Source organism: Primulina tabacum, chromosome 7 (assembly GCF_025594145.1).
Source record: "Primulina tabacum isolate GXHZ01 chromosome 7, ASM2559414v2, whole genome shotgun sequence".
Lineage (NCBI taxonomy): Eukaryota > Viridiplantae > Streptophyta > Magnoliopsida > Lamiales > Gesneriaceae > Primulina > Primulina tabacum.
This window is the reverse complement of record NC_134556.1, coordinates 30386648-30402405: the sequence shown is the minus strand read 5'-3', so window position 1 is coordinate 30402405 and position 15758 is coordinate 30386648.

The window sequence follows — 15758 nt, the reverse complement described above, 5'->3', positions numbered from 1 at the left end:
ATCCGTCTCTGATATCGTCTCACACAAATTTTTGCCATCAAAAAATGGCAAAGTAAGTTTGTTGTATAAGTTGATCTAGATAGATTTTGTGTTCTAATTTATCAAAGTTTGGTCTTATTATTTCAAAATGGGAAGGAAAAACTTTTCATTTTGGATAAATTTATTTTAATTTATGTAGTATAATTTTATTATTTTCAAATTAAATTAACCAATAATAAATATTAAATGAACAATATTAATTGGATTTTTTGATTTCGATTAAAAAAACAAACAAACAAACAAAACAAAAAAATATATATATGTTACTGGATGAAAAACCAAACTTTGAAAAGTTATGTGACTAAAATTTACTAGACCAAAATCATAATTTCCCTTTCAATCTGATTTTCACCTGAATTTCTAATGACAGACTTAAATGACTAGTTTGATATTAGATCTCATTATTCGGACAAAAAAACCGGCGGATTTTTCAAGGAGTAGGTCTCTTGTGAGACGGTCTCACGGATCTTTATCTGTGAAACGGGTCAATCCTACTGATATTCACAATAAAAAATAATACTCTTAGCATAAAAAATAATACTTTTTCATGGATGGCCCAAATAAGAGATTCGTCTCATAAAATACGACCCGTGAGACCGTCTCACACAAGTTTTTGCTTTTTTCAAGATAGAGGAAAACTTGTCTAAGCAGCTTGCAAGTTATCTTCGAGGATGAAATTTGATTCCCAATTTTATTTAGGGAAAATTGTAATTTTAGTCATGTAAATTGTCTGTTTTGGGTTTTAGATTTATAATTTGTCAAAGTTTGGTTTTATACAATAACATGGATTTTTTTTTTGTTTTGGTCTTTTTTTCTCGAAACCACTAAATCCATCGAATATGATTTATTTGATATCGATTTTGTCCTACATGACAAATGTGGCTAGAATTAAGTCATATTACTCAAATTAAAAATCATCTCATAAAAAATAAAGTAAAAATAAAGTAAAAAGACATCAATACTTCAAAATGAGAGGAAAAAGTTTGGTGTTTCTCATTATTTTTGTTTATGTATATTTAATTTATGTGATATAAACTTTATTTTTGTCACATAAGTCATATAGGAGAATATTAATGACTAATAAGCAATATCTTGTGTATTTATTAGTTTTTGGTAAAAAAAATACCAAAACTAAAAAAATCAAGTTATTGGATGAAAACCAAACTTTGATAAATTTAAAAACTAACACAAAAAACAAGACAATTTACAGGATTAAAATTGTAATTTTTTATTTTATTTAATTATTTACGTTAGTAATGAAATTACGTTCCCTTATTATTTAATGATTTCTTTCAGTTAATATTAGTCGAATAATATTTGTGAAATTGTATACATCGAATTTATCTTTAAAACAAAATCTTTTTAGTTGTTTCACACTCTACACTCTCATTGAGTAGCTTTCATTTGATTTACAACTTTTTGAAACAAATTTGTCTTTCGTGACAATACACATTAAATTACTTAATTGTATTGGAAAATTTATTGATTATTTGATAATTTTTTAATATAATATTTATTTGAAATAAATAAACTCAATATTTCATATTTACGTTTTGAAACTAATCATCAAATTGCTTGTTTGTATGCATGAATGTGACAAAAAGGAAAAAAGAAAAAACAAATACAATTTATTATGGAATAAAATCGAAGATATATATATAAAATAACATGTATCCATTAATAATTATCGAAGATTAATAATTGTTTCAGACTTTCAATCGGGATAGCGATCAAAACATTGATTGCGGTAAAACGACAAATGCTAAGTTTTACCAGAATAATTTTATAAATATATATTCTAGATGCTATCTAATTACGAAGAAAATAAATTCATAATTAATTCAAGATGTTAAAAGATGAGCAATTGAAATAAAAGATTGACTCAAGAACTAGTTCTATCTCTCAAAATATTATATTAAAAGTATTTTAGAATCAAACTTATAATCCAATTAAGATAAATTTTGACATTATTAAAAGCAAAGGCATCCCCTTTGGCCCACGGTACCTACTGGTCCTGATCAGGGTATTATAGTTATTATTTTTGACTTGACACCCATTCATATTTTAATTAAAATATAATTTTTAAAAGTCAAATTTTTTTCCTTTTTCCCATCCTCGTCACATATCATGCCTTGCATAAAAAAAAAAATTTATGAGAAAAAAAACCCACAAATGATGGTCTTAATTTAATTAGTTGGGGTTGTGACAAGATTAGAATTATTAAAAAACTATAGATTAATCCTTAAGCCATAAATTTGACTTTTATATTCTTATCTATACTATGGATCTATGTTATTATAATGTAGGCAAAAACTTGTGTGAGACGGTCTCGCGGGTCGTATTTTGTGAGACAGATCTCTTATTTGGGTCATCCATGAAAAAATATTACTTTTTATACTAAGAGTATTATTTTTTATTGTGAATATCGGTAAGGTTGATTCGTCTCACAGATAAAGATTCGTGAAACTATCTCACAAGAGACCTACTCTGTAATGTAATAAACATTTAGTGTAAGATAACATTCATTTACTTATCGAGTTTCTTTTGACATTTTTTATATCTATTTCAATATGTTGTTTGTGGGAATTTTGTAATATCCATTATGCAGTGAATGGTTTTTTTTTTTTTTTTTAAAAAATAGATGATGGGTTTGCTTTTACGTGAGATTGAACCTACACATCGCACTCATTTGCAAAATTTTATTTCTCTACATCGCTAAAAAGGGCTGACGATATTATATAGTGATGATTGATTTTGTATTGAAAACGGAAGTGCTTGATATGTCATTTATTTGTGTAGAATGATTATGCATTATTGTATCTCCTCGGTATATATAAATGTGACTGTGACATAACATAAATAGGACTCCAATTAAATACATATAAAGATAGATGGGAGACACCACGACAACATCTGTATGGTCCAAAATATGATGAAGTAATTCAACTGCATGTAAATTTAGGAGAAATGAAATGAAAAATGACTAATTAAATGGTTTTAAGAACATAAATTAATTATGATGTGCATGTTAACATGTTTAAAATGTAGTTTCATTTTAGAATATATAAAACTGTGTTTTTAAAGGGTATTCGAGACGCTGTCAAGGAACAGAGACCGGGAACCATATGAGAGAAAATATTTTATTAAATGATTATTTTTAATTATTTAATATATGGTATATGTTACATGGTATTTTCAAAAAGAAAGTGTTTTGAGGTGTTTTTACACGCCGAGTCGTATTTTTAAAACCGTATTAGATTTTCGACGAAAATATGAACGTTTCGAGAACTCGGCTAATAATTTCACAAACTTCCCTAAACAAAATTTTAAATATTAACTATGGTGCTTAATGAGCCTATTATACTAGGTTAATGGGCCTAAGCTTAAACTAGGAGTTTTAATTAATAAATAAAAGCCTAGAACCTTATGCCAAACCCCATAATTCACACGTCCCTTCACCTAAAAATTTCTAGGACTCTACCCTACCCCTTGACACATGCACACACGAGAATTTGAGAAGGCAAGTGCATGAAATCTTTGAAGAAAATTCAGCAAGGTCCATCTCTGCAAACATTCCTCGCATCGTCAAATTATTTTCGAGAAGACACGTCTTAATCTTCTTTTTTCTCATCTATCACACCATATTATATGGTTGATGCATATTTTCATGAAATAAATATGAACTCTTGTATTATTTCCGTTTTTATAATGCCAAGAACTCAAGTTTTTATGATTTAAAACTCTTGCTATTGATGCATGAAGCGGCATCCATGGTAAGGACACCAAAAGGGAAGAATTTTTGAGGGTTTAGAAGGCTTAAGTGTGGCTGCATAAGGGCTGCACGTGAGAGGTAAGGAGTTGCACGAAAATTAGAGTCTTAGATGGCTAAGGTTCTTCGGCTAAGAGTCCTCAAGGGCCACGGTCTCTAGCTGCTGCTAGGGTGTGTCCAGGAGACCTAAATGGGCTGTAGGATGGTTCAAGGGTGGTCGCATGTGGCTCGGCTCGAGGGCTGGTGCGATCGCATGAGGTAAGTCGCGCATGGCTCCTAGGGCACGGTTGGAAGGGTTGGGCACATCTGGGGTTGTTCGGTTCTATCCAGTAGGTTTTCTAGGGTTCGGTCATGGTACTAGGAGGGTCAACTAAGGTCTGGTCATAGCTTTGAAAGGCTGGAGCGGAGGCAAGCTAGAGTTCGAACCAACTACAGCTAGGGTTCTTTGTGTAGAAAATTCCAGCAGCTTCCTAGGCTTGTTCAAAGGCTTTAATGGGCTTGATTTGAGTTATATATGGCTCAATTGACGGATGAGAGTGTCGCCGATGTTACCGTCGCCCGGTACTGTGGTAATACGTAGATGGATCTATCGACCTTCAGCTAATACGAAAGTGATAATTGAGGATCTGAATTCAATAAAAAGGAAAACATATACGTATATGATAAAAATAAAAAAAGTAAATGATAAAAGGAAATATTTTTAAGTTTATGTTCATGAAAAACTAATTTACTAAAAATATTTTCACTGTTGCTTATTAATGTATATGTATTACTTGTTATCATGATTCAGGTTTGCTGAGTCAATAGACTTACTAGGCGATATCGATGCAGGTGAATATGAGATTGATGTTAATGGAGGTCTTTATGGTTGATCTTACTGGACTGAAGGTACACACAACCCAAGGACCGTCGCTAGTTTTCCGCAAATAAAACTATGTTTATGTTTTATGATTTCTTGAAGATTTTATGACTCATGATACTTTGAGAGGTTTTTGAGAGAATGTTAGAGTTAAGTTTATTTTTGAAATAATGTTAGTTTAGATTGGTTGACGTTTTATGATTTTATGCTTTGAACTACTTGCTTTTGAATTATCAAATAATAGTTAGTTGATTTTTTTTTAAATGGTGCAAAAGTATTTTAAAAATATATATATGTGTATACATGGTAATTTTGGCCGAATACTTTGAAAAAAAATTATAGTATTTTTTAAGAAAAATGAGAAGTGGGCGTTTATTGAAAGACTATCCACTTGGTGTTGTAAAACCTCTTGAGAGACCTACCATGGTGCCAAATGACAACCACACCAGTTCCCCCAAGAAATACCAAGGTTAATATTCTAGTTTGTAATAATTAAATAACAATAATAATACACATAAACAATGCATAAACATATTTATGAATTTAATATGAATTGCTTGTAACTGAGCTCAACATAAATAATATATCAGGAGTCAGTAAATGGTACGATAACAACCAGAACAACGACCTAGCAAAAAGACACAAGACATATATGTCATAATGCAACTAAACTTTCCGGGTCTAAGTATGGGAGGATTTTCATGGTGTGCTACGAAACTGAAACTATAACTCATCTTCGCACAGTTATCAAATAGAACAAGAAGGCATAATATCGTAATATGCGACACAATCCCAAGTGAACTCAACATACAACACTATCATGGATTTGATTCATATATGAGAAATTAGAGGTTTCGATAAAGGCGTTCAAGACAACCGTGATTTCCAATAAACAACATGTGCTAAGAGTATAACATGAACCAGAATCAGTTAACAAAAATGATAGAGCTCAAGAGATGTGATGTCATATGTGTGTGTGTCATATGATATTTCAAATAATTAACATATTGTAATGCCCGAGAATTTAATCCTAGTTATCTGTAATTATTGATTTATAATTTGATATGATTATGAGAGGATTAATCGGGACACGATTTGATTCAGCATGAAAAGATGTATGTGCGAGGACAGTGCCTTTCGCGCACATGCGCGACATGAGACGCGCACATGCGCGAAATGGGCAGAGGGTCTCGCGCATATGCGCGGTGGGTGTGCGCGCATATGCGCGATATGTGCGAGGGTTCAAAGTCAACTCCAGAGAAGTGGGCGCACATGCGCGACGAGGAGCGCGCATATGCGCGAGATGTCCAGAGAACCTCGCGCACATGCGCGACGTGTATCCGCGCACATGCGCGAGGGTACCCAAGAGTTGGGCAAAATGAACAAGGGCCTCGCGCATATGTGCCGAGTAAGGGCGCGCATATGCGCGAGGGGCTGTGCGAGCTACGCGCCGAGACATACTGTCTCGCGCATATGCGCCGAGTGATGTCGCGCATATGCGCGAGACGTGTTTTGCAAAGGATGAGCCACACGTCTATTACATGCAATATATATATATATATATATAATGTATCAAATTTCCTCAGAATCGGCAAAGGGGAAGAAACGAGAGAATTTCTGGAAGAAGGCTTTGGAGAGTTGTGAAAAAATCCTTACGCCTTTATATTTTGAATCCGACTTCAGTACTGTGTTCCTATCGACACAGGCTACAACTGGACGTAATTTTTGTTACGTTTGATTATGTTTTAAAAGTATGGTTTTGCCAGAATCAGATAAGGTTCATATATGATGTTTTTGACATGTTAAACATCATAGAATCGAATTCAAATTGAAAAACAGACTGATTATGGAATTGTGATGATTTTCTGATTATATTGATCTGAAATCGGACAGATTTGAATTATGAATGAACTACAGATTGTATCGGATATGGGTTATGATTTGTAATTGATGTCTGTTGATATGGTATTGACGGAGATACTGAGATTGTGCCGTTATGCCGTGATTTGAATTAAATCCAGATTAATCAGATTCAGTGTTAAATTGAGAATAAAACATTGATATTATGATTCTCGATATGTCGTTTCAGATTTACAGAGACAGTCTTGAGTTCAGAACCGATATTGCTTCAGACCGAGACTACAAACGCAAGGTATAAGTCAATGTGGTATTGAGAGATTGACTCAAGTAGGATATATTTGGGTTTCCCTAAATCACATACTTATTGTTATTATATGCATTGATTTGATTATTATATGCTGTTTTATTGATTTATAAGAAGCATGTAATAGATGAGTATTAGACGAGTGATCTTGTGACAGAAGTGCCTGATAGTGGTGGGATCGCCACGGGCAAATTGCACGATGTCACAAGATAGTGTGTTGGCGATTGTGCCACATTCTGTGACGGATAGGTCAAGACACTGGATGTTTGGTTATATCGACGTGGATAGAATCAGAGTTTCTTCTATTACTATTGGTCGATATAGGAATACCACATCTGGAAACCGGGATCCCTAGACTAGGATTGAGTCTAGTCTGAGTCGTGGAGTCACGAGTACGATTGACAGTTTTATATTGATTATGTTTTCAGACTTTGATATATATTACTGTTATCTGTTACATGCTTTTTTTTATTGATTATATGATTGCATGTTCGTTGATTTATACTGGGATGTATTTCTCACCGAAATTATCCGGCTGTTGTCTTGTTTGTATGTGTACATGACAACATGTGGGACAGGATCAAGGTCCAGGAGATGAGGAGAGATTATGATAGAGTGGAGACTTCGGACTTTGATGTATATAGGGTTTTGACACTTGATAATTAGATGTTGAACCTTAGTTTTTACTGATTTGTAGACGGTACAGGACTTGTACTTTATTTTATACTGAGATGTATATAAGTTTTATTTCACTATGTTTCACAATTCTTTTTTTAAAAAAAAGAAAAATTTAGACCCTGTTTATTATAATTGATTAAATAGTCCCAATGACGATTAAGAACATGATTAGCGTCCGGGTCCCCACACATATAAACAACTAGGCATTAATAAATAAAAAACAGACGGGTCGCATAAACAAGTAAAGCATAACATAAATATGCATAAAATAAGATTTATTTGTTACTGCTGTATATTACTAAACTTTAACATTCTATACCAACTCAACAATAGTAGAATGATCACTTCAATTTTAACATTTTGGCCTCAACTTCGTCCAAATGTTGAATCTCAATCGAAAAACTATAATTTCACACTAGAGGGTAAAATTAAACTATTAAAAAGTCCGTAAAATCAAAATACAACAAGCTTGAACAGGAATTGAACTCGCACAACCAAATCTCATAGATATTGCAGTTGAATATTTTAATAAATAGGAAAAAAGGTGGGGCTAGCTCGAAATCCTTCCAAAGTTCTAAATGAAACAGTTCACGACCTAAAATCCACAAAGAAATGACCGGAAATCGCAAGATGAAGTTGTGCAACTTCTGTTAGCGATAGGGCTTCGGGTCGCGCAATATACAACTCAAATCAAATGATTTTGGGTCTCTTAGCTATCCCAGTCTGTTATTTCTCAGATAAAACCAAAGTTCTCTTCTACTGACAATGCATTCTCAGTTTCATGGAAAAAAAAAGAAGATGATGAAGATGGAATTCCAAGTTCTTATGGATCTTATCTCAATTGAACTATTGGTCAAAGCAGGATCTTTTGATATCAATACTAAAGAGAAGTTTTTGATGATGACTGTTATTACTGTGGGAGTGAGTTAATTGGTATTCATTTATATTCAATGTTGTGGACATTATCGAAAGAGATCTACTGTTTTTCTATTCAGCTCAGCAAATTATTTGTTTTTTTGGGTGTTTCTATCTCTGTTGCTCAAGACTTGAGCAAGACAAAGATGTTGGATGTTGCCAATATTTTGCCTCTTAAACCCAAAGGTTTCTATGTTAGAGTAGATGCCCTGTAAGCCAATTGTTGACTAGAGAATTTATTGACTCAATTGTAATAAACAATCTTTATTTTAATATAATTCATTATTTCATGGTTTGTTATTTCTTTATCTGTATACCCATGTGAACAACATAGATATAGACCTTGATTATACTTTATTAGAAGTGAATCATAATTTGATGTTGAAACTCATTCGTAAACAATGTATGATCTAAATTCGTTCCTACTCGATTCAGCTGCCTAAAACGTGGATAAAGGTCGCTTGAGCTCGATACTAGCATCTGTGATGTTGTGTACCGCGTTTCTTGGTAAGGGCATAGAGATGCCGAAACATGCAGATGGGTAGTTATATGATGATTATACCGAACATCCCTCCCTCGAACTTTCCAAGTGGTTATTATTCATCGAGATGAGAAGTCTGTGGTTATGATTGTACACTATTAGTCCTTACGACCTGGGACAACATTGAGGCTCTATATGCTAGGGATGTGCTGTGACTCGTTTACCGACTCCAGGAGGGTCATCAGGTGGCGAGATTGGGTACAGCTGCGACGCATGTAAGAGCCTGTACATTTTAGTCGGGAATTCACCGATCACTTACGGGTGTGGATATCCTGTGTGATCTGATGAAATAATAGTGCATGGAATCTCTGGCCATAGTATGAGATGTACGTTAGAGAAGAAGTTCTCCAATTGTACATGCATTGCCACTGTTTATTCTCGAATATTTGTCACACAATTATTGAATACTATGCAACCCTCGACGAACCAATGGTTGCAGATTCGATCGGGATATATGAGATGAAGGGACCTTACTGTACGTTAATCATAACCGACTGGTTATTGCAGGCACTATCTGTGATACCTAGGGAATCATGGCGATGCTACTAGACGCTCTTATCATGATTTAATGGGTTTAATCAGAAATATGATTTCTGACATTCTCATGATCAATTGTTTATAAATAGAATGATGCAAATTAGGGTAAGCCCGAATAAATGATTATGTCCTGAATCACAAAGAGTTGTGAACCCACGACTAGTTGTATCCCTAAACCATTGAGGATCACACAAATACTGTATTATTTTGTCCCCGTTGAGATAATAAATTCAAGGAGTTGAATTTATAGAAGACACCAAGAAATAAATTTAGGGAGTTGACTTTATGACTATTAAATTTTGGAGGTGATAAATTTAAGAAGTTGAATTTATAATTTAAATATTAAATTCAAATGTTGAATTCGTAAAGGATTAAAATTAAATTTAATGGGTATATGTATAATGAGCTTGTATGAGTATAAGACTAATATACATATTATTAAGGTTCTTGATTGTACTTTAAAAGATTAATTAATTAATTAAACTAGTTGGACTAAAATAATTAATTGATTAAGCCCAATAAGCATTTAATTAATTAATGGGCAATAAGCTTATATATATGTGTATTAGGATTAGGTTTAAAGAATATAAATCATTCTTATTTTTTCGAAACCCTAGCCTCCAAGCCAAGGGATTTTTGGAAAAAGTCACCTCTTCCCACTCTCCTTGTTTTCAGCAATTTCATATCAATCTCTACGTAAAATCCTTCAATACTTTCTAATGAAAGTTGGAAGAGGAACAAGTAATTCAGTCGTGGAGAAATGAGATTTGAAGAACGCACGTAGGATTTATAACAAGAGCTACGTTCTCTTGTACCGGCGTAGTTGGAGCCAAGTGAAAATTCACTAAAGGTAAAAATTTAAACATCCTATGTATGATTATTTATGAAAATCATATGAGTGCTTAAACAATAATTTTTATTGTCAAAATAAAATAAATTTTTTAAACTTCCGCTGCGTTTGATCACAAAGAACACGATTCACAACAGTGGTATCAGAACCAGGTTCTCTATATCGTATGGTTTTAAATCATATTGAATAATTTATTTCTAACCACACAAGAAAATTTTTAGAAAATTGATGGACCATAAAATTTTATTTTTCCAGAAATAAAAAAAAATCGGATATGCCCGGAATTGTTATGTGCAGACTGCGCGCGCATAGCTGCCCGCACAGCGCCCTGCGTGCCGCGTCCAGCACGGCTACGCCCAGCGTGCGTGCGTGTGCGGAGCTTCCGCACGCTGCACTCACGGCTCCTGCTGCTGCCCGAGAATGTCTCGGGCACTGTTCTGATCATTGGGCTTGAATTGTTTGGACCTAGAGTGCGATTTTCTATTTTCCAAAATTTTGGACAAAATTGATATTTTATTAAAATGAGTTCAATTTATCTTTTGAAAATTAAATTTTGGAAAATTAATAATTTTTTTAAAAATAAATAATTAGAATATGATTTTAATTATTTATGGTAAAAATGAGTTTTACAAGAAATCAATTATTATTGAATTATTTGAAAATTATTTATTAGATTTTTAATAATTTTGTGGTGGTTAGTAATAAAATTATAAGATATATGGTTTATCAATTAATTAAATTTTTTTTAATTAAATTGATGTTAATAGTTGATATTAAATGAATGAAGGATGATCGAGAGCCTTAATCAATGTGTTAGGTATATGTTATGATATTTTTACTATTTTATTCATTTTGTTAATATATGATATTATTAAAGTGAGCCTGGTTTATATCCCGTTCTGTAACGTACCGTACTTTTAAACTATTTTAAAATTTACGGAAAAATAAAAATTTTCTTAAATAAATAGTAATCATTCAAATTGCAATAAAAACAACCACAACCAAAATTTGCAAAAGCACTTGTTAAAACATCGTAAACAATATCATGAAATCAGAGTATTTGAAACAAGCATCAAGTTCTTAAAATATAGGCGGTCCTCGGGTTTAGCCTCCTGCGCAAACCGAGCCAGCTCATTGGTCCCCACCCCTCGTCTCCTCATACTCGTCCTCACCTGCATCGATCAAGTCTAGTGAGTCTAAAGACTCAACATGTATAAACTGGAGATAACAAGTAATACGTAATAAAACCACATGCAACTTAAAAGTAGAACGTACATACATAAGCTTGAACGTAATAACATAAATATAGATGTGCCAACATCATAAAATTTTTCTTAAACATTCTTGCATCATACATACTTGAACATACATAACTTCATCATTTTTCGTAGAGATATGTTTCAAAGCAAATGACCCATGCATAAATGTGCCTGATCAGACTAAACCACAGTACTGGGCTGGCAGGAAAAATCCACTACCACATACATGAGATCCCCGGTCATGCTTTACTGGGTGGATTGGTCCCTGGTCATGCTTTATCGCTTTCCAATCCCGATCTAAACCCGATCATGCTTTACTGGGGTGGAGAGGTCCTCGACCACGTTCACTGACTTCCAAACCCGTTCATAATTAGTCACAAGACATTTAGCATACCTAAAAAAAACATAAAATATATTTTCCTTTACAAGTCGAACATACTTACATGGCGTTGAGGGATTCGTTGGATCTCGCTTGGGGCCACTGCTGCACATACTAATATGAGTTCAAGCACTTATCTTTCATAACTTAGACGTATTAATCATGCTCACACCCAAAAATGACAAATTTCTTATGACGTTCTAAATCTCTCGGGACTCGACCTCGTTTAATCATCGTACTTAATCATGACATCGAACCCCAAAACAATCTCTATATTTTCCCAAACATGGAAGACACGGACCTCGTGTACACATCCGGGTTTGGGTCCGTGTAGCCTCGGCAAACTTAACCTACAGAATTAACAAAGACACTGACCCCGTGTCAGGGTCCGGCTTCGGGTCCATGTAGACTCTGGATTTAACACTCCGAAAGAAACAAGGGCACGGACCCCGTGTCAGGGTCCAGCTCCGGGTCCGTGTAGACTCTGAAAATGGTAAACCAACGGAAATTACTACACTTGTGGCTTAATCCTCCTAACTCGGTCGTTCGGACCATGAATCAAAACCTCAAGACCCATCCTATGATGCTATGGAAATGATTCAAACACCCAGGACGCCTCAAACAACGATACAAATCATACAGCGCAACTCAAACTGTGAACACGCTATTTTGACACCAAAATGCTTCCTACGAGTTCTAATGCAACCAAATGCCTATCGACACGAAACAAAGCACCAAAAATCATCCCAACATCATACTCACAATACTTAAATGCAGAATTTATCACCCAACAGTTCCCTACGAAGCATGCAATAAATAAACTTCAAAAACACGTCAAGAACACATTTTCAGAAAATTACAGTTTGAACAGTCCCACAAAAATGATCATAACACACTCGTTTCTTGTCCAAAAATTACGAATTTATTGTCAAATCGAAGGTATCAAAAAGTAATACCTTTTATATGTTGAAAGTTTTGAAAGGGATCGATTTTAAGGTGTTAAAATGCGCAACGGAAGTTCAAAAATGTTTAAGGGCATGAAAACCGAAATTTTATGGGAAAAATTTCTTGAACACCTCATGTACTAGTGTGTAACATATACAAAACACAAACTATGACATTCATAGGGTGTTATGAAATTTACCTATCAATCACAATGGATTGATGATGGCTCCAACTAAGGTGTAAACACATTAGCTCTTGATGGGATGACCTTCTACAAGCTCTCCTTACTTTCCTTCAAAATTAGGCCCACCACTTGCAAACTAGAACCCTTCTTATTTTGCACTAGAAAAATAAGAAGATTTTTCTTTGAGAAGTGATTTCTTTCCTCAACAATTGAAGAAGAAAAATGAGAGAAAAATTGGAAGAAAGATCCTTCAAGTTTCGGCCATTGTGAGTTTTAATGGGAGAGTGAATCACTTGTCTTGGTTGTGGGAAAAGCTAAAGGAAACATGTGCATGCCATGCCAATATTTTAATCAAAAGTAATCCACAGCCCTTCACCTCCCAAGCATGCAAATCAAGTGGGCTTGTAACATTTACAAAGGGCCCATGGACTTTTAATTTAAATTGTCTCAAACATATTTGAGCCCAATTAAACAATGCTTGATTTTACTCAAGCCCACTAGTTAAATAATTATTTTCAATTGGGCTCTACAAGGCCCAATGTTACTTAATTAATTCAACACTTGAATTAATTTAATTATTTGGACTCTACTAGGCCCACTAGTGTTTAATTAATTCAACACTTGAATTAATTTAATTTAGTCCATAATAATGTTTATGAAAATCACAATTTTCAAATACATTATTTATTTGGCCAACTTTTAATTTAAGAACACATTCATAAATTAAAAATTACATTTCCCTCAAAGAAGTCATACTTCTATTTTTCCTCAAGCTTATAAACTCCTTTATAAGCCGTTCAACACATTGAACTATTTTACTTCTCAACGGGATCTAGAAAGCTAGTACTTGTGTGGCCCTCAATGGTTCATTGATACAACTAGCCGTGGGTTCACATCTCTATGTGATTCGGACTAAACATGTCCTTATATGATCATACCCCAATTGCTCCATTCTTACTTATCAACTCCTTGATAACAAGAACGTCAGAACTCAAGTCTGATAGTACCCAACCAATCATGTTAAACGCCTAGCAGCATCGCTTATATGATTCCCTAGGTATCAAATGATAGTGCCTGCAAGAACCATTCAATTATGGTTAGTGTACAGTACGGTCCTTTCAACTCATATATCCCGATCGATTCGACAACCATTGGTATATCGAGAGTTGTCAATGAATCGATACTATGTGTCATGTCGTAGTTGCATCGATGGTGTAATCTATGAAACCCCTTTCATAATTATCACCATACTCTGACAAGAGATTTTATACTACACATACATGAGAACACATAGGATATCCATACCCGAAGGTAAGCGGTGAATCCCCGACTACAATGCATCGACTCCTATATGTTTTGACAGAACACCCAACCTTGCCACCTGATGACCCCATGAGAGTCGGTAAACAAGTCAAAGTGTAATTCTAGCACATAGAGTCTCAATGTTGTCCCGGGTCATAAAGACTAATGGTGTACAACCATAAACTAGGACTTTTTCACTCGATAAGTGAGAACCACTTGGAAAGTCCTTTATGGAGGGTTGTTCAGTGCACTCTACAAGGAGCACTTATCTGCATGCTCGGACATCACAATGTCCCCTACCAATGAAACATGGTACTCACATCGCAGATACTAGTCTCGAACTCGAGCAGCCTATATCCTTCTTAGCGGCGGCTGAATCGACTAGGAACTGTTTAGAATATACAGTATTCCAAATATGAGTTTCATGATACTCATCACATGAGCATCTCATATTCTTTCTACTATTTGTATATTCAAGGACTTTATCTATGCAACTAGCATGGGTATACAGATAAAGAAGTGCCAAAACAATAAATTCAAATATTATTAAAATAAAGATTGTTTATACATAGAGTTTAAACATGATCCCTCGCCCAACACTTGGCTCGACGGGCACCTACTCTAACAAGTTTTCCCAAAAAGTCGACCGAATTTTCATAGAAATCAAAATGACAGCAGAATTAGGGTTTCCAGATCTAAGATCGTTTCAAAATCGATCCAACCAATTTTTGCTCAAACTTTGCACAACATTCATGAATTTTTACACATAATAAACATTAGAACATGTACTATAACAAGATCGATGCATAAACGAATGAATATACATGCCTTTTGGTATTTAAAATTACCGAACCGACGATACCGAAGCGGGAAGGATGCGAGGGTTGATCCGGGACGAACGTGGCACGATTTTATTGCTACGAAATGGACGGAAATTGCTGGAAAAATACAGAGAAGAAGGGCGGCTGCTCTTGCTCTAAGAACCCTAGGTTTTGCTCTCAAAAATTTGGAATTAAAGTGAAGGAAAAATATGTGTGTGTGTCGTGTAGATGTGTGTGTGTTAAAGTTTGTGTGTGAGTGTGTTTTTTAGGTAATTAGGGGTAATTATGCACTTAATTAATAATTAACAACCAATTAAAATATTAATCTTCCTCTAACTTCAAATAAAATCTCTTAATTTAAAATAAAATGTACAAGTGACAAATCTTTAAAACTTTAAAGTCATAAAATCACCTAATAATTAAATTAGGCTTTAAAAATGATAAAAATAAATAAATCATTTAAAAATGACATTTTCTTGACTTGGAATAAAATAATACATTTTAAAATTGTAAAAA